Source organism: Anolis sagrei, chromosome 1 (assembly GCF_037176765.1).
Source record: "Anolis sagrei isolate rAnoSag1 chromosome 1, rAnoSag1.mat, whole genome shotgun sequence".
Lineage (NCBI taxonomy): Eukaryota > Metazoa > Chordata > Lepidosauria > Squamata > Dactyloidae > Anolis > Anolis sagrei.
The window spans coordinates 300,753,586-300,775,363 of record NC_090021.1 but is presented as its reverse complement, the minus strand read 5'-3'; positions in this window follow the sequence as shown (position 1 = coordinate 300,775,363).

Here is a 21,778-nt window from a genome sequence, read left to right as displayed (position 1 = left end):
ACGTTGGTCAAAACAGTCCGGAGTCAAGCAGCAGAGTAGTAGTAAACGCAGGAACACAGGAATCTGTAGTCCAAGGACCCAAACTCGAGAATTGGCAGCAACAAAGATTCACACTCCAAAAGAGACACTTTGCCTTCTGCAAAGAGCCATACAAACAAAACCCATATTTATCCTAAAGTTCCTCATTAGAGGATGATGAGCTCCCCACCCTTTCATCATCGCTCTCATCTGCCTCCAACCCCGCAGCTGAACCCGAGCGCCCATCCCTCCACCTCTGCCAGCGTCTGTCAAGACTTAGATCTTGCCAAGTGCTTCCCGGTTGCCAATCCCCTGTAAAGCCCTCAAACTCATCACTGGAGGTGGGTTAGTTACACATGTCTCTAATCTCCTGAACATGGGTCCAATCCAGCTCATCCTCCTCCACCATATCACTCCCAGACCCATCACTCCTTTCAAACCCCATGAAGTCCTCGTCCTCTGTAGGAGCGCTAAGTATATTATGGGTACGCTTCCTCTGAAGCTCTTCGTCGGACACTTGTTCGTGAGCAGCCTGCTTGACTCCCCTGGTTTCCTCCCCATCTCCCATTTCACAGTCAGAGAAGCCCTCAAAAGTCTCAGAATCACTCGGAGCCATGATTATCTCTCTAATCCGCTTTCGCTGCTGCTCCTCTTCCAGCACCTGTGCAGGCCTCTTCTCCCTTCTACCAGTAGTAGTAATGTTATCATCATGCTGAACTACAACATAGCACTATGACTGTATTAAGAAAGGTCTCCTGGAAAAAGACACACACACACACAGATTGTTATTATTCATACTTGAAATACACTGCAAGAATAAAAGCCCCTTTCTCTATCTGTACTCAATGGATAAACTTGGAGATCAAGAAAATTACTCATAACCCCCTGTAGAGATGTGTTTATTATAAAGTGTTATTTATAATGTGTTTAAACTGTATTTATAATGTTTATTATAAAGTGTTATCTATAATGTGTTTGAATCTGTATTTATGTATTACATTTGTTGCCAGGGCCTAGCTGAGAGAGATAGGTTGCCATGGTAACAAAGCCTCAGAGGAGGTGGGCGGAGTTTAAGGAATAAAAGGTTTGAAAGCGTCAGTTAATATTCAGTCAGGAGGAAGAGACCCTGAGAAGAAGAGCAGAGCCGGTTAAGGGCTCTGGGGAAATAGCAGAGTCGGGAAAGGACTCTGGGAAAAGTAGTTTAGTCCGGTGGATGAGACCCGGGGAAGAGGTTCAGAGTCAGTTAGGGCTCTGGGTTGTGAAGCTGTGAGAATTCAGCAGTTCTTAGAATTTGTGAATATTTCTTCAGCAAGAGAGCTGAAGGTGTTACCTTGTTAGATTTCTTTGAGGAAAAAGGATCTAACAGAGGGGGTTTTAAGGATCGCCAGTAAGGAAAGACTGGTGATCAGTGGTTTGTTCCGAGTATAGGGCAAACAGTGTGGACATTCACAATAGGGAACTCTGAAGTAGTATAAGCACTTCACTAAAGAAGGAGTTTGTAGAATTGTAACATCAGAAGACTGAATGTATCTCAAACCAGCCATTTTGTAACATCAAGCCTTGTGCCAAGTTCACATTCTCAAAACTGCAACAATTACGTTCTGTTAACAATAAAACTTGTTCTCTTTGTATTTCAAACCTGCCTCCTCCATTGCTTTATGCTTGGTGCATTCCACACTACCAACGTCACCTCACAACACAACTAAAGATAAACAGAGACATAAACCAGCGTCTCTAAACATATTGGTGGCAGCTTAATTGATATTTAAAAGAAGGTTCCTCACAGAATATTGGTGGCATTAAAGAAGATTAATACTTCCTCACATAATTTTTGGTGGCATCTAGTGGGATTAGCGCTTCTTTACACCCCCCAACTATCATGCTGACTGGAAATTTCTGGGAATGACTTTTCCAAGTTAGGATACACATCTAGTAGTGTTGCATTTGTTAATATTTTTAAAAGCTGAACAGATTTAAGAAGATCATTTGAAAACAGTTGGAAAGTGCTCTTTAACCTTCAGAAAATGCAGACACTAAAAGTCTAATAGGATACGCTGTCAGTTTGCAGTATCATTTTAGAGCCATACTGTGCTGCTCACCAATGACCACACAACGGGCACTTGTAGTTATAAGGTTGATTACTAAGCCTCATGGTAGGAAGGGAATTATGCATTTTGCATTGGCCATAACAAAACTGTTCATATATATATTTAAAAAATACCGTGAAAAAACAACAACCCAGATATGCAAAAATAAAACCATCATAAACAATATCAGCAGGGGAAATATTGATTTGATTTCTCAGTAGTATTCCCAAGGTGGTTTGTATAAAGAGCAAAACATTGTAATGACAATGCGTGTGCATTGCCCAGGGGTAGAATATCTTCACCCTTCATCCCACAAATCCAGTTATCACTGAGTCATTGTTTTTTGTTTCCGTAGCATTTTTCTCACTGTACTCTTTGGGGAGAAAGCAATGATGATCCAAGGTCTGCTATGTGTCCATTGTGGCATTTCATTTGGCGTTCCAACCCTTTTTACTGTCCAAAGGCAGAAAGACAGCAGTTAAGTGCAGCAGTTGTGCTTTAATGTAGTGAGCAACAGCAGTAATTAAGGTCATGTTAGGAAAGGCTCTACCATTAGGTAGAGTGTAGGGATAGGAGGGATATCCAATTATATTCATTTCTCAGCTGAGAAACGGCATTTTAACATCCATGAAACCCTATAGGGGTAGCAGGTATCTCTGCCACAGTTTCACACACACACACACACACCACTCTCAATTGTAGCATTTTTCAAAGTGTTGTGAGGACTTACACAAAACTGGCACCCCAAAGAGCCATAGTTGCCTTCTCCTTTTAATAGGTAAAATAAATGAGATTGGTCCTCTCCTATCTCTTCACATAATTTAATTAAGGCAAATAAGTAAGATATGAAACATTCATGCTAAGAGGCAACACTCTTTCCCCAATTTCCCAAGCAACAATAACAAGGAGTATAAGAGGGAAGCTAATGAATTACCTGGGGTCCAATGGACTGCTCCTCCTCAAATAAGTAGGGCAATAATAAATTTCCCAATAAATAGTTGACCATGGAAATCTGACCAATAAAGTTACCTTTAATGAGACACATAAAGCGGATCTTGCAGCCCTGGTCCTCAGAAAATGAACTTTTATTAAATAGTTGTTGTGTCTTTCTATGTCACACCTTCCGCATAAGCAGAATCAGGAGGCAAAAGACACCCCTCCGTCCCCCCTACCCCCATGAGTAGCATAAACTGTGTTCTGGGCAGTATGAAAATCTTCTTCAAAGAGAAATTAGATTAATTGACTAGATACAATTCAAGGTCATGCTCTCTTCTTGAAATTACACTCTGCACCAGTTGAATTCTAACAAGAGATATGTTTGACTGAAAAGCTACAACTGCATAATTATATTATATTCATTAAATGCAAATTGCAGATTGGATTCTGAGTTTTTGTTTCACTGATAGAACTGCCCCCAAACAGAGCTCTGTGCTCTGAAAGTATGATGGAAATAAGTGAAGAGTGGAACAGATGCAATATTTTACCGATTCCCAATCTTTTAACCCACTCATTCATTGCCAAGGTGGGGTGGGTTACCTCAATCTTCTTAAGCAGATTATTGGAAGCAAAGGACACAGAAAGAGGAGAGACAAACTACAAAGATTGCATACCAACCCCCATTGGATCACAAGTTTCTTGATGATACATGGTTTTTTGTCTATGGGACGTTTTTGATGGATCTAATATTTCTACGGATATTATTGTTATCCATGTTTTAAGAACAATAAGAAAAAATCATCTGAACTCATTGTTAGCTCTGTGTTATCGTGCAAAGCAAATTTATTGTAGCCACCTTATCACACAAGGGGGTCTTGGCCCCTTATGATGCTTTGGCTACAGTTCTTAGCCTATAAAGCCCTAACCGGTTCTGGCCCAGCTTACCTGTCCAAATGTATCTCCCTCTATGAACCATCTCGGAGGTTAAGATCATCCAGGGAGGCCCTGCTCTTGGTCCCACCTCCCTCGTAGGCATGACTGGTGGGGATGAGAGATAGAGCCTTCTCAGTGGTGGTTCCTTGATTATGGAACTCCCTCCCCAATGAAATTAGATCATCACCCTCCCTTCTGGCCTTCAGAAAAAAGTAAAAACAGTTGAGATTAACTTCGCAATTCATCAGCAGATCAGTTGCACAACTTCAGCGCTTCCCAGTAGCTTCTTCCTGCACAATATTTTCAGTCAACTGCTCCCACAGCCTGTAGTCACTCTGGAACCTTTTACAGACACTTGAGCACATGCCCGGCCATTGTCAGTTTTACCATTGTCTTTCCCCCAGTCTAGATGACATTACAAACTTACCACAGCATACAGTTATATCTTGTCTTAGCAGACAGGTTCTTTTAATCAGTTACATAGAGCCTTCGACGAACACCATCACAGCACAAGGAGAGAGTATACACTCTACATGACTTCCTTTTATACAATTCTATACAATTACACATAGCAATCTCTGAGTGGTTCCCAACTCATTAACTTAACTCAGACCCAGGATTACATCATTCACAACCACCTGGACTAGGCCAGAACACATTCCCCAAATGATTCCCTATATACAGTTAATGCATGACTCAGCATTTCCAATAGAAGCCCATTAGCAGTGCATGACTCAGCTATATTACATTACAATACATTGTAAAACCTGACAAAAACTTGTCTATGGGACCAAGCCTTTGGGCAGTAAGCAATTTAAGGAATGATCAGAGTTTGTGTGCAATTAATATTGATATTTGGAATGGCCTTGGATCAAAATTTTTAGATCATGTGATTTTAACGTTTGTATTAATATGCGTTTAACTCAATGTTTTAATGTTTACGTTTTTATGATGCAATATGATAGTTATATGATATTGTTGATTTATGTTATATTTTATATGCAATGCTTTTTTGCCCAAATACGTTGAAAATCGCTTTTGAGTCCCCCCCCCAAGGTGAGAAAAGTGGCATACAAGTGAAGTAAATAAATAAATAAATAATATTTAATGGATCTCATCAGATGATGCAGGCTGAGGCCGCACCCTATCTGTGGGTAAAGTGGTGAGGAAGTGTTGCATTTCAGCTTCCTCATCACCACAGTAAGAGAATCGAGTTTTGGGTAGCTCCGATTGAGGTACCCACTTTTCCCACTTTGTCCCTGTCTCATGGGGGAAATGCTGCACTTTCCCCTGTCTGATAGAGGAAGGGACAGGGCACCAATGTGCCTTGCTCCGATGCCCCATGTGATGGGGGAAGGAGGGAGGGTGTGTGCATCACTGTGAGGTGCCTTGCCACCTTTTATTTCACTGGAGATTGCTGGTGAAACGGAACAAAATGTTTCGATCTCTGCCTCCCTGTATGTTGGAGGCAGAGATCAAAAAGCTTTGGCAATAATTGACATGGCTCTAAATATGCATGAAATCAACATCTTTCCCAGAATGCTATTGTCCATCTTCTTTTCTTTCTCTGAGACAAACTGTTCTATTTGCTTAGTTCTAGGTCAGATTATTTTTTTAATGCCAAAAGATGGGTGTACTTCCAAAGTTTTCAAATTAACATGCGATGAACAAGGAAGAACCCAAAGCAGGCTGCACTACTTTTTTTACTACAACACTCAGAATTCCCAGCTACCACTGCTTGTTGCCATTTGCAGTGAGTTATGATCCAAAAGGCAACTTTGTCAAGTTCAGTTATTTCCCAAAGAGGCACCAAGCTTTATCATGCATTAGAATTTGCAGCAAGGCAAATAAATTATACTTACATGTTTTGATAGTCATTATTCAGTAATTCAATTAGAAAAAAATCTGTACTCTACTGGTACAGTAGAGTCTCACTTATCCAAACTTCGCTCATCCAACGCAGTCTGCCTCCTACCCAGATCCGCGGCTGTTTCAATACATTGTAATGTTTTATTGCTAAACTTGTAATTACTATATAATGTTATCATGTACAGAACTGCTTTTTCTGTTGATTTGTTGTAAAACATGATGTTCTGGTGCTTAATTTGTTAAATCATAAAGTAATTTCACGTTTAATAGGTTGTTCCTTAATCCCTCCTTATTATCCAATATTTTCACTTATCCAACGTTCTGCCTCGTTTATATTGAATTACAAATTTGTGAAGAGGCTGAGCAGTTCTGTGATATCTTCAAATTTCCTTAACTATTCATTATTTTAGATTGCCCTTGTTTCCTAACAAAGTGAGGTTTGTTAAATTATCTTTCCCTATACACTCTCCCTAGATTTATAGGCCTCGTGCCTTTTCTGTCCCCTCTCTCCCTTCCTACACCTACACAATGGCTGCAAATTTCTCTGCCCAATGAATCATGCATAGCTATGTGCATATGAAAGAGGAAACCTGGGATTTCATTACAGGCAAGAATTCAAGAAAAGAAGTCCTTTATGGCGCAATCTGTTCCAGGATGTATCTGCTAAGGACAACAGAACTTGACCTTTTATGTTTTATTTCCTTTCCTCCCGTCCATAGAATTTCAAGTTTGAAAAAGCAAGTCTGAATTTGGGATGAATGTGTGCCATATATTTTACTAATATGAGAAATATCAATCACATCACGTTTAGGATGTTTTCTGTACTGTTGTTTCTTAGTCTACTGAATGAATAGAGTTCTATATTTACTTCTAACTAGAGTTGACCCATTAAAATCTGACAATTTACCTATTTGTTACTTACCATTCAACAATTGATTCAACAAGTTGGAAGTAACCAACAATTGTCTGGTTGCCCCTGACATGATAAATAAAACCAACAAGACAAGTCTGAATGTTGATAACTCTTTGATTTGGGTTGAGCACCTTAGACTGAATTTGATAGGAAACAACGTTGATGCCTCTTACCAGTGAGCCAATAAATATATGTTGCCATCATTATTATTTGGCGTAGGCTGTAATCTGAATCAGGAAATGCAGTGTCTCATCCTAAAGGGGTGGAGTGAAATGTCACCTCTGTGTGCTCTTGTGCACCATATAACCCCAAATATGTGCAGACATGTTCCCGGACTTCTCATAGATACATGAAATTGTGGAGAATAGAAGTTCCCATTATTTTATTGGTAAAAATGATGGAGGTGTGTGGCTTGTACAAGAGGTCATAACTGAACAAGTGAAACTGTGGATAGGTGAGGCTACATAGATTCATTCTGCATATACACGGATTATATTATATTCCTAAACATGAGCTTCCTTATGTTTAGGATTATTTAAAAGACTGTATATTCCCATATGAGCATGCCTGAGGTCTTGGATCTTATGGGGAGGTCTTTCTTTCCATCCCACCACTTTAAGAGATGTCAGAGAAAGCATCAGAGAAAGCTGTCTTACAGGCTGTGGAGCTGTCTCTATAAATGATCTACCTGGCTTTTCAACTAGTCTGATGACAAGAACCTTTTTATTTAGTGAGCTAGTTAGCTCCAAGACTTTTCCATCAAGAATGTATTTCTTTTTATTTTAATAAATATTTTTGAACCCAAAGTTCTGACTCTGGAATCCTGATCCATCCTAAAGATTAGAAGGATATCCCTTCTCACCACATATAAGTTTCTGCTGGTAATGGAATGTACTCCTGGTACTCTGTTATATGGGTTTTACAGGTGGCGCAGCGGGTTAAACCGATGATCTGCTGAACTTGCTGACAGAAATGTTGGTGGTTCGAATCTAGGGAGTGAGATGAGCTCCTGCTATTAGCCCCAGCTTCTGCCAACTTAGCAGTTCGAAAACATGCACATGTGAGTAGATCAATTGGTACCGATTCTGCGGGAAGGTAAGTGCTCCATGCAGTCATGTAGGCCACATGACCTTGGTGGTGTCTATGGACAATACCAGCTCTTTGGCTAAGAAATGGAGATGAGCGCCACCACCCAGAGTCAGATACAACTAGACTTAATGTCAAGGGAAACCTTTACCTTTACTTTACTATTCTGCTATATTTTGAAGGAAGTACCCCAACTGAGGGTTATTTTTGAGCTCAGATTCCCCAACAATATGGCAGTGTAGTGTTTAAAGAGATGTTTTTTTCTCTTTTATTCTGCATTCTTTTACGATTTCATCAGATGGGCTACTTTTTGGTGACAGGTGCCAATTCCTCTATAGTTTTATGATGGAACTCACCAGCTCCCATCCCACGATGTAGAACCACTTCTAGCAGGGCTCCATCATTATAGAGGAACCGGCGCATACCTCTGAGGCGGCAATATGGGAGGGTTCCGGTGTTCAACTGGAGTCAACAAAGGAAAGCTGGGTGGCAGTCCATCTGATTAGGTCCTTTACCATGTTTTATCTTTTTAGTTTAAGCAGGATTGAAGTACAGTAGGACCTCTTGTTCAGAAATGTGATATCCACAGTTTCACTGACTTATGCTCCAAAAGATATTCCTCCCTAGAAATGTTTGCGAGCTCTCTGTATCTTCCAGAAGAAGCAGACGCATTTTATAATTCCAGCCCAAGTACAGTCATAACAAAGTGCTTGTTTCAGGCTGAGAATAAATATCAAAGCAACTGACTGGAGTGGAAACCCCGTCCAAGCCACTGGCTGGGTGATGCAAGCCTGCCAGCCAATGAGTGCACAGCCCATCGGCTGACAAATGGCATGCCTCCCCCCAGATGTGGAGATACAAAAGTTGAGCCCAGCTTTGTGTTGACCACCTGCAGCTCTATCCTTGGAACCTGTCCCGACACACAATCTCAGGTGGCCAGATAAGTTGGGCAGCACAGTCTTAGTTATCCATAGTGTGTATGTTGCTTTGAAATGTTTTCCTCATGGATATGGAAGTCAAACCTCTATATTTTCAGTTAAACAAGACTGCTGACTGAAACGTCGGTGGTTCAGATAGGGGGAGCAAGAGGAGCTCCCATCTGTCAGCTCCAGCTTCTCATGCGGCGTTATGAGAGAAGCCTCTCACAAGATGCTAACATATCTAGGCGCCCTCTGAGCAATGTCCTTGCAGATAGCCAATTCTCTCACACCAGAAGCAACTTGCAATTTCTCAAGTTGCTCCTGACACGAAAAAAAAGTTAAACATTGTTTTAAATTTTATAAGCTACCTTAGCACTCTGTGGTAGGAGAGATGGGCTATAAATTAAAAGGAAACAAACATTTCTTAGATCATCTTAGCAGTTTTGACATTTTCTCTGATAGACAATAAACTAAAAACAAAACACAACAAAACAGAAAGGTCATAACCCTCTTTGCCTAGTTCTTGAGAAGCACAGACGACAATAACTCTGCCTAAGAGCTCCTCTTGAATGATGTCAGTGGTTTTGGCTGCCCTTCTGCTCTTTGGGCCAGCAGCCAAATTTGTGATGCATCTTTTCCAGGACTCGGAGGTTTCCTGAGATTCTGGGAGTCTCCATGAACTTCTGTGCCCCTTCAAGGAGGGGATCTTCTTGAAACAATAACAATGTGCACAGGAAAAGCCTGGACTATGGAAAAAAGGAACATAGTTGTGTGACTGTCTTGAGCATCTGAAAATGAGGAATATGTCAAAAAAGAAAAGGTGGAAAAAGAAGCTGCAATTTCAGAAAACCATCCCTCCAAATATTTATGGGGCATCAAGTGATTTTACTCTGACCTTTCAGAAACAAACTCCTAAAGGGAAATGAGAATTGTTAGCTACTACAGCTAGTGGGATGTCAGGAAATTGTTTTTAAACTACCCATTTAAAACTACAGCCAACAGTCAGTTGTGCTAGCGAGCCAGCGTCCATTTTCTACTTTTCTTGACTAATTAGATCAGCTCTATTCAGACTCCATGTTAGATAACAAAGGTCACGAAATGTCAGGCAAGCCTATCACCTCCTGTTAAAACCTGTTAGCTTGTAACTGCTTTTGCTTTCATTCCAGAAAAGGCACCCTTGACAAAGTTAATCACTTTGACCTCCAAAGAGCAACCTTCCACCTTGCAAAAGTCCCTGAAGCAAAAAGGGAAGGAATAAAATTCAGTTGCTTAACAGAAACCTTGTGCCTACTGTTAAAAATGTGTAACGAAAAGGAAAAAAGCAGGATATCATTTTTGTCACATTGAGGTGATATGAATGCTAGAGACTAATATGGATGTACTACAAAGGCTCCATCACTTGTCTGAAAACCACTGCACTTAGTATACCATTAACAAGAAATTTAGACACCCTTATATACTTCTCAGGGGAATACTTGCCTTATTTTGTATTTTGCAAGAAAACATTTCCCAAGGAATAACGATGTTCTCGAAAGTGTTTTCTTGATCTATTAGTTTATGCTTCCTATATTGTTCCATTGTTGCACCAAAGATACAAAATTAATACTTCATATAGCAAAATGGCTTTCATGGCCAGAATCACTGGGTTGCTGTGAGTTTTCCGGACTGTGTGGCAATGTTCCAGAAGCATTCTCTCCTGACGTTTCACCTGCATCTATGGCAGGCATCCTCAGAGGTTGTATGGTCTGTTGGAACTAGGAAATGGGGTTTATATATATGTGGAATGTCCAGGGTGGGAGAAAAAACTCTTGTCTGTTGGAGGTAGGTGTGAATGTTACAATTGGCCACCTTGAATCAAGGAACATGAAAGGCACTGCAGACTACTTCAACCAGAGAAGTCAGCCATAGCAGAGCACCTGATGAACCAACCTGGACACAGCATATTATTGGAGAACATAGAAATGCTGGACCACTCTACCAACTACCATGGTGGACTACACAGATAAGCCATTGAAATCCACAAGCATTTGGACAATTTCAACAGAAAAGAAGAAACCATGAAAATGAACAAAATCTGGCTACCAGTATTAAAAAAAAACTCTAAGATCATAACAGTAAAGAACAACTCAAAAACAGGGAACTCCAGACAAGAAACAATCAGGGACATCTAGTCACCTCTCAACAAAGGATTCCACCAGGCAGTAAGAAGTGACATCTTGAAACTGCTAGGCCATTAAATGTTAATCAAGGTGGCTAATTGTAACATTCAAACCTACGTCCAACAGACGAGTTCTTTCTGCCATCCTGGATATTCCACAGATATATAAACCCCATTTTCCTAGTTTCCAACAGACCTCACAACCTCTGAGGATGCCTGCCATAGATGTGGGTGAAATGTCAGGAGAGAATGCTTCTGAAATGTGGCCATACAGCTTGGAAAACTCACAGCAACCCAGTGATTCTGGCCATGAAAGCCCTTGACAATACATTAGTCTTAAAACAACTTTTGTAGTAGACAAATTAAAAGGAATTATTTGTCAATTAAGCAGTCACGTGATCTGAATGCTATAGACTGCAGTGAAAGAAGACAGGAAAGCCAAATCACTCACCTGCTAGTCTACAGAGTTTAGAAATGCCGGTTAAGGGATTATGGGAGTCATAGCAAAAACGTTCCCCACATTGTACATAATAATCAGCAATTTATTATACTATCAGAATGACTGTTTTTAAGATGCAATATGGCATTTACAGGGGCAAGTATAACAGTGTATGTTGAAATTTTCCCAAACTCTTTATGATGTATGTCTTATTATTCCATTTGCCTTGTTTAATTTTAAACTGTTAAATATTACATTTAAGGGCCTCTGTGATTGGGATTAGTGATGAACAGAAATTTATTTTTGGTTCAATTTTAATAAGAATATGCCAAACCTTACAAAGTTTTTCATGTTCCAGATTTAAAAAATCAAATGCAGGAGAAACAGGAAAGCTTTCGTTTGTGAGGATTTCCCCATGAACACTCTATGTTTTAAAATAAGATCTAGGAATTTAAGCATTGCATTATTTAAAGTAACACACTTACCGCTTTCAAACATTCATACTTTAATGTTTTAGCAGCATCAGTGGAATTTCCTCCCATCAGCCCTTCATATATTTATCTTAAAAGGAAAAAAATACACTTGGCAATTGCTGTAGATCAAACAGAAAGTATTCTCTAAACCTCTCACTTATTTTAATACTTTTAAGGAATGGAATAATGTATTATTTTTACTTCTACTTTTTTCAAAAGAATTGAACCAGGAAACATTTGATGCGACTGGAGATCAAAGTCTCAATTTGCCATGTAAACACAATGAGTTTTTTTTTAAGACATTGAATTCCTCCAAGAAAAGTCAGGCAAGTTTCTTATAGTCATACTCACACAAAGAGAGCTCAGCAGGCCCGTAGCCGGGATTTTGTTTCGGGGGGGGGGGGCTGAATTTTTTTCAGGGGGGGTTCGGGGGAGACTGAGTTTCGGGGGGGGGTGAGTCTGAGTGAAAGAGGGTCTAGCCTAGCAAACCTTTTGTATCATTACCCCAATACCCCCATGCATATGGGATATATTGAGTATGGTGATCAGATCATGATATGAATAATGTACCAGTAAGGCCTTTTCGCGAACCACCATGAGAATTTTGGGGGGAGGGGCTCAAGCCCCTCAAGCCCCCCCCCCCGGCTACATGCCTGGAGCTCAACAAGAGAAACATGAACATTATGAGATAATAACTATATATGAGTTTAAGAGAACACCAAGCCTTGTTCATACTTGTATATCTTCACATTAAACTCTGTAGACAAATAGAGATCTTCGCCCGCATAAGGCAACCAAAATGGTCAAAGATCTGGAAGCCAAGTCCTATGAGGGACAGTTTAGGGAACTGGGTATATTTAGTTTAGATAAGAGAAGGTTGAGAGCTGGCATGATAGCCACATTTAAATATTTGAAAAGATGTCGCATTGAGGAGGAGGCAAACCTATTTTCTGCTGCTCTGGAAACCAAGACATGGAGCAATGGATTCAACTTACAGAAAAATAGATTCCACTTAAACATTAGGAAGAACTTCCTGAGAGTAAGAGCTACTCAGCAGTGGAAAATGCTGCTTCCTTGGGGTGTCATGGAGTCTCTTTCTCTGGAGGCTTTTAAGCCAGTGGTTCTCAACCTGTAGGTCCCCAGGTGTTTTGGCCTACAGCTCCCAGAAATCCCAGCCAGTTTACCAGCTGTTAAGATTTTTGAGAGTTGAATGCCAAAACATCTGGGGACCCACAGGTTGAGAACCACTGTTTTAAGCAGAGGCTGGATAGCCAACTATTGGGAGTGCTTTGATTGTGTGTTCATTCATGGCTGGGGGTTGGATGGATGGTCCTTGTGATCTCTTTCAACTTCAGGGTCCTACGATTCTATGGATCAGATGAGGACTATCTAATCAAGCCTTTTGTTCCCAGCTGCCCCCGGGAAGTCCACATGAAATGTAATAAAGGCAGATGTCAGTTAGTTATCAAGGCCTCTGACAATGAAGCTCCTTTTCAACAAAGACTTATCCTCATTGCCTTCTCCGTTTCATTCTCCTCTATCTAAAAGAATTTTAGCAGCATTGGCATCAGAAGGAGGATGAAGGAGGACCCAAGAAATGCAGACTTTCAGTGATGGATTGCAGCAGCGTGTTTATTCATTAAACAAATCTTGAACTAAGAAAGAGTGAAATTTTACCATGAATACCTGGCTATCACACCTCTGGTAAACAGTGGCTGTCTCCAGAATCCCTAACTGAGCATACATAAAAAACATAAATCTGTGTTTAGCTATCAAAATGGAAAAAGTGGATGCTGATGAGGAAAAAATGTTTGGAAGGATTTTGGAAGAGACCTTCAGGTTACCTCTTGATAGTTTGTGAGTCTCTCCCTTAATCAGAAGATTTAATGGATACTTTATGTGTTTGTTTTTGTATCCAAATCTACACACACCATCAAAATAACAATCAATTGATTGTATCCAGAGTTGTAGAAATGTACTCATTTTAGATTCAATTAGATATAATATTAAAATAATAAGAGACAAGGAGAAGGGATTTGACAATATATCAAAATAACACTTACACTAATAAAACAAGAAATTGATATAATTCACAGACAATTACAACTATAGATTGTATCTGGAAACAAAAGCTACCTGTAAAGAAGGAATTATTCAGTTCCTCTCTTGGGAAGTGTGAGAAATAATATCTCAAGCAGATAAATAAAATAGGGAAGGCAAAAGCTGAATAACAACCAGTCCCACACTCTAAGACTCTAGCAAAGAATAAAAACAAGCTTCATGTAATAAATGTCTTTACTTGTGCATGATTAAATACATGCTCTCATTACGTGATTTCAGCTCTGCTAAAACCCCAAGTTCGAGGCCTATAATGTTAAGCTTTATAGGACCAGATAAGGCACGGACAGATTGAAGGCAAAATCAGAGGCTTTATTCTCAATGACCAGAAAGGATGTCGGCAGAGATAGCATTCCAAAGATCTGTCATACCTCAATGCATACATGCAGAAATATTTATAGTACTTTGACTGCAATTTGAAACAAAGGATGTTTGCTGCCCTAGGTGTCAATTGGTCCAGGTCGTAGCAGGCAAGGATCTGCAGGCTGGTTATCTGGGATGTGCTGTCTGTCGTGGTTGCAGATTGGCTTCCAGGATTGGAGGGAAATTTAATGAATGGTCATTGCTCAGTTTGAAGTTTTGTGGTCATTGCTGATTCTGCTTCTTATGGAATGTGTGAAAGAAAGAATGGATGGGTTAGATGGGTTTGAAGATGCTAATGATGGTAAATTTCCCCAGCCTGGGGAGGACAATGGTCTGTGCTGGTGAAACAATGGGTATCAATGGTGTTAGCCAGCCTGAAAGGGTTCCCAAGAGGAGGACAAAATAGGGAGTTGGGCAACTTCTGTGACCTCTGGATTGGCTCCATTATTAAGTGTGTGGAGACATTGTTAGGGCATTATAGTAATTGTGGTGGGCAAACTTCCAATTTATTTATTATGTCAGAAGCAAATTGAGAATACAGTTATAATGTATAGAAAAATCACAAACAAAGTTAAAAACTTGGCATTATACAAATTTTCCTTTGACCAGAAGGTGGCCACTTACAGTGCCTCTGGTGTCACTTATAAGAGGCTAATCCATGGTGCACGTGGCAGGCCTGAGACTGCATTGTAGTAAGTGGTCTGTGGTTTGCTCTTCTCCACACTCACATGTTGTGGACTCCACTTTGTAGACCCATTTCTTAAGGTTAGCTCTGCATCTCATGGTGCTAGAGCGGAGTCTGTTCAGTGCCTTCCAAGTCGCCCAGTCTTCTGTGTGTCCGGGGAGAGTTTCTCATCTGGTATCAGCCACTGATTGAGGTTCTGAGTTTTAACCTGCCACTTTTGGACTCTCGCTTGCTGAGGTGTTTTGGTGGGTATCTCTGAAGATCTTATTTATTTATTTATTTGCTTCACTTTTATACCGCATATTTCAGCCCTTGACGGGCGACTCAATGCGGTTTACAGTGCAATTAAAAACACAGCAATACAACAACTGGGACGACAATGTCGCTCCACAACAATTAACATCAGACAGACAAATCAACAAACAACATATATAGCGCCTCCGTTAAAGTCAGATCTTAGGAAGCTATTTCTTGATTTAAGGCTGGCTGATATCCAAACAGAGGATGGGCCAGTAATGTCAATGTCTTGGTCTTTTTGTTATAGACTGCTACTTCCTGATGGGTGTCAGTTGGTGCAATATTGGCTAAACAGTATAATTTCTCCAATGGAGCAGGGCATAGACATCCTGTGATAATGTGGCATGTCTAAGAGCCGCATCCACTGTTTTAATGTGGTGAGATGTATTCCACTGTGAGCATGCATATTCAGCAGCAGCGTAGCAAAACGCAAGGACAGATGTCTTCACTGTGTCTGGTTGTGATTCCCATGTTGTGCCAGGCAACTTTCATGTGATATTATTTCTAGCACCCACCTTTTACTTGATATTCAAGCTGTGCTTCTTGTAAGTCAGAGCACAATCCAGAGTAACTCCCAGGTATTTGGATGTGCTGCAATGCTCCAGTGGGATTTCTTCTCAGGTAATCCTCAGAGCTCAAGATACTTGTCTGTTCTTAAGATGAAAAGCACACATCTGTGTTTTAGATGGATTAGGAATCAGATGGTTTCTCCTGTAATTCCAATGAAATTCATGAAAGGTTACTAGCAGGCAGGGAAAAACTCTATGGCTCAATGGAGCCACAGATAATTCATAATTTTTGGGTCTGATTTCTCGATAAGATTCTAATCAAGAAGAAAGGGAGAAAGACAATAGCTACAATAGCCCTTATGTTCCCCCTTGGAATCTCTAAATCCTCCAGGATGTCTTTATGGGAAGTTGATCACATATTTGTGCTAGAGGACCTATCAATTCCTAGAGAGATGTTCTCTCGGGTAAACTAATAGATTTTTTATTTGTGTTTTTTTCCACTTTAATGGGAGTTCTGCAAACCCAATCCCCACAAAAGTGGGGTCCCACTATATAGGCATGGGGAATTGTTTACTACAGTACATATCAGTTTCACAGTCTGTTCAGAAATGGAAGGATAAAAGAAAGATTACCTCCATGATAAATTTCTGCTTTATTAATATGAGTCCATGGCTTGAACTAATTAGATCTAAGGATAGGGAATTGCATTCTTTCATTTTGCTGCTTAAGTACTGAGCCAAAAATCCCAAACCCAGGCTGAAAAGTAAGCATGGATTAAAATGAGCCCCCCACTTATCCACTTATTTATTCAAGTTCCTATAAATATCTTTTGTGCCCCATGCAATAAAAATCACAATATATAATACTGAAGCAGAACAGAAATATATGCTGCTCGTTATATGTTATCTTTCTTTTTTCATTGTTTCAGCCTAATTCCTAATATCAGCCTAAATAACAGTGTTTGCTACCGTTTAGCCCAAAATTCTTAGCATTTTCTGATTGAGATTTGAGCTCTAGAAAAGGGTCCTTCAGTGAATGCCTCTGTCTTTGTACCAGTGGAATGGAAAGGAAATAAGGGTCCAAGCCAATGTATTCAGTCTAAAAAGTACACGTAGTTGCTATTGTAATAATTATGTCTACAAAAATAGGAATGGAGGATTTTGTTCCCTAACCCATAATCTAAGATGGCAAGGCAGTAGTTTATTTTTGTTAAATCGCAGCGAACATGAAAACTGCTTTGATGCATAAAAATGGGATTATTTTTTTTCTGACATATTGATAAAAGTGTTAGGAAAAACAAGCCCTGTATATTGTTTATTTTTACCCATCTCCTTGGGTTTTGGCTACTCATAAATTTATACCACAAGATTTTAGACATTCATAACCAACAAATTTTATTCCGAAGACAGCTGGTACGTTTATTATGCTATACTACTGACAAGTAATAACACTTGAATGAGGCTCTTTAAACCTCAGATACCCTGAAGGCCAAGTCTGCTCTCCTTGAACAGAAACCAAATAAGCAAATAAATGCCCTTTCCCCCTTAAGGGATTCTAAAGAAATTGCAGGAGACAGATTCATCTTTCTGCCGTCACAAACCCTGAACCTCTGCATACCACTCCCCAAAACCAGGCACCTTCTGGATGTTTTTGACTACAACCCTCTTCAGCTCCTGCAACCATGACAAGTTGGATTGGTGTAAGTTGTAGTTGCACTTTTTGAGCACTCCAGGTTGGGGTAGTTTGCATAGGATCCTGTTGTTAGTCTTAATGATGAACAATATTGAATCAATTGGATTTACCTATACATTGATTTACCATTCAACAATTGATTCAATGACTCCATTCTAGTTCAGACTAAGCAATAACGTTGCTTGTGTGTTATTGCTTTTGTTATATCCATAGCTTCCCTTTCCTCACTGCTTGGAACTCCAGGAAATTACAAAAATTAAAACGGGACTCCTTCAGATGTGGCAAAGATGGAGGTTGTGACATTTGTTGTAGTTGTTACCAGAGGCTGCTGTAGGTAATTTTCAACGATAAACGAACAGTATTTTGCACCCCTCCCCAACCAATCACTGATATATATTTTCTGTTCATCGTGGGAGTTCTGTATGCCATATTTGGTTCAATTCCATCATTGGTGGAGTTCAGAATTCTCTTTGATTGTAGGTGAACTATACATCCCAGTAACTACAACCAGAGGTGGTCCTAGGTAATTTTCAACGGTAAGCAAACAGTATTTTGCCCCCCCCCCCCAACCAATCACTGATTTTCTGTTCGTCGTGGGAGTTCTGTGTGCCATATTTGGTTCAGTTCCATCATTGGTGGAGTTCAGAATGCTCTTTGATTGTAGGTGAACTATACATCCCAGTAACTACAACTTGCATATGTCAAGGTCTATTTCCCCCCAAGAGCGCCTCAAGAGCGCCCCTGGGCAAAATCAACTATACTGCAAATGCTTACTTTGTGTAATGGGTTGAGACGCCCCTGGTTGTTACCTTTCTATTGTGAATGGAGTTGACATTTTATTACCTGCATTCTATTGTCCCTTTTCCTTGGTCCCAAGAAAAGGAGTTACTTTTACCTACATTTAGATCCCATCAGAGCAACCGAATTACAACAGAAACAATGTCTGCTACAAAATGTTGACCTCAGATTCTGACATCATTTCTTTTATTCTTCTTTAGGATAAACAACCTTTGCCTGATGAAGACATTAATAGAGTTTTGAAAGCTTGTGTGATGTATTTTGTGTATTTTGGTTGGCCATCAAAGGTATCACTCTTTTGTGTATTTTGTATTTTGTTGAATATTGTAGAAGATTAAGGGGAGATTATTCTTTGAAATATTCAGATATTGGCAATAATGTGTGAACCCACTGCATGGTCCTTATGTAGAACTGCAGAATCATAGGGCTGGAAAGTATGGTAAGAGCCATCGATGACCTTATTGCATGGCTGCCGCTCCACTTCATAGAGGGACATGGGGAACACGCTGCTCCATGCCCCGCATCACCTAGCTCCATCTGAAAGTGATCAGATGGGGGAAAGCGTGAGTGTGTATGGTGCATGTGGCTTCCCTCATGGATTGCATTGGCAACATGGGAGCCCTCCTGTGTTGCTCTGGTTGCAGCATGTTCCAGCTCTGACCTCCTTCACTCATGGAGCTGCACCAGCATCATCTGATGGTAGCCGGCCGGCTCAGTGGGTGACTGAGGCTAAATCGGCACATGCCACTGAATGTAGCCCTGTGTGAAGAGGTAGCTACACAACTAAAGCACTGCTGAAAGATGACCTCGCAAACTCTATTTGTGTATGAGTCCATATCCTATACAACAGCTGTAATTTCTTAAAGCTTCTAAAATTATATTCATAGATTAGTGTGGTGCCCTGAATCATATGTCACAGCAATGGAGGAACTCTGCGTATATCACCTTGTACTGATGTTACAGTTCTGTAAGGTAGAATTGCTACTGGTAAAAGCCTTGGACATTGTGTGCAGATACCGCCTTCAATTTTATATCTTTTTTTCAGAGAACAGAATCATGAAAGCAAGAAGATTCACACAGTTTATTTTATGTAATAAGCTGGTCATTAGTACAAGTGCATCCTTTGAAACAAAAAAGTACATCCTCCGGTGGACCTTAGTCTTTCTTCCATGGCTAGAAGGGTTCCTTCCATGCCTGGAAAGCTTCTGATCCAACTGAGTACTACCAGTAGTAGAATGGGGCAAAGTGTATTTCAAAGATGCCATCCTTCTTCTGGAATTCTCTCATGATTCTTTGGAATAAAGGAAGAAGTGGTGATGAGGGTTTCAGAGTTCATTCCCCCCCCCCCCCCATTTTTCATTCAACAATTCAGTGGGGCATTCTGAATGATTCTGCTGGTTGAAGAGAAGCTGGATTCAACTCTTTTTCATCTTCATCCTTATCCCATCCTCATTTTATTTTACTTTCACAGGCCAAACTTCTTAACTCATCATAAACCACCAACACACAAACATCGCCATGGTAGATTTATTTTTGAAAGAAGGGAGACTATGCAAACATACTGGCAGCCTGCACCAAAATCCTCTTAAATGGAACCTTAGAAACCACCTCACGTTGAACCTCAGCTACTGGAAGCCATCCAACACATCTTGGCAGGTATGTTGCCCAAAACGGAGAATGGTGTTTGATAAGGTTACATTTCCTACCAGTAAACAGTTGTTCAGCTGACCACATTTCCAATTATCATGTGTGTTTCACAGCGTAATGTTACCATAATCCTGTCTCTTGAGGCAGAGAGCTCTCTGTAACACCTACTGTGTAGTTGTGTTCCTTTGTAAGAAAACAGCATAGTGAGGCGTTAGAGACAGCAATGTTTAAATGTATGGCATTCTGTAATTTTCTTACACAAATATTAGCATCCAGGGATTAAGCTGAGGTTTATGGTATTGAGAGCTATTTCTAAACATGAGCATAGGTGAGGAAAACCATTATTGCTCTCTTCAGGCCTGATCAACTGGGAACTTCTTATACACAAAAACATTTAGAGGAAAGAAAATCTGGTATATTTGAGATTCTAAAGTAACAATGTACCATGTCTTTAGTATTAAGTTTAGAATTTCCTCTCCCTTTTTAGTTTTTGTAACCAAGTTTGACCATATAAAGAACCAAACTTCAAGTACTGTTATAGAACAAGAAGAGAAAAATACATTGTAAGGATTGGGGGAAATTATATAATGGATTGGAAATTATGATCTCATCACCACTGCCACATTCAACATAAGTGGGAAATTGTGTGGAAAATCCAAAGCAATCATTATTTTATTTTTGTTTAATTGGAGGATTAATTCAGATGGAGCTGAAAGGTACAATTAGGAAGGTCTCTTTGGGGAGATAAGAAGCTATTTAAAAACACTACCGTAAGGATTCATATCAAATATTCATGATGGATTAAGTAAAAGACAAACAAATGAAAAGAATGCAAAATTTGCAGGGAGGGCATCTGAAGGACTTTGTCAAACAGAAGTGACAGCAGTTGAAATTTTAGAACAAATCCAAAATATAATCAAGGAAATGAAAGCCATAAAATCTAACATGGACCCAATTGTACTGAAGATGGATACTTTCTAGAAGAGGAAAAGCTAGTTTTGCCATTTCAGGATTTAGCACAACTTAGAAAAATGACTTTAAAAATTAGAATGCTTATAATTTTCCAGTGGCCATGAGGGGATACTGGGATTTGCAGTAAAAAAAAAGAGTAACTTTCCCATCCTCTAGCCCTTTACTGTCATTTTTTTGGCTGCTGATGGCTCTCCAGGAAAATGTCTCTGGTTACCTGATCTGTTGTTGTTGTTGTTGTTGTTGTTGTTATTTTGTAATGGAGAAGTCAAGACTTAAGATAGAATTATTTACATGCCAGTCATCATATTACTCAACTATTGAGCTACAGTCTTCTTTATGACATTTTTACCCCATAATTCTCACCCTGGAGAGGATTCAAGGCGGCTTTACATACAGGCAACAATTTGATGCCTTAAAATAAAATGTATACTTAAATAAATATTAAAATAGAATTTAAAAGTACATTAACAACAATCAAAACATTTGAAAACAATACATTCAGAGTTAAGCACATAATCCACGAGCGTAATCCGGGACATTTCAATGGTCATTGCACATTGTTCCAAGTCTATCAATTGCACAGGTTCTCTAAAGGCTTGGTCAGAAAGCCATATTTTCACTCTCTTGCGGAAGGTCAGAAGGGAGGGGATTGAGCTAATATTCCTGGGGAGAGAGTTCCACAGACAAGGGACCATCACTGAGAAGGCCCAGTCTCTTGACTCCGCCAATCGTGCCTGTGTGGGAGGCAGGACCAAGAGCAGGGCCTCCCCAGATGATCTTAAACTCAGCGGTGGTTCATAGAGGGAGATATGTTTGGGCAAATAAGTTGGGCCATTTAGTCCAACCTAATAGTGACATCACCCAG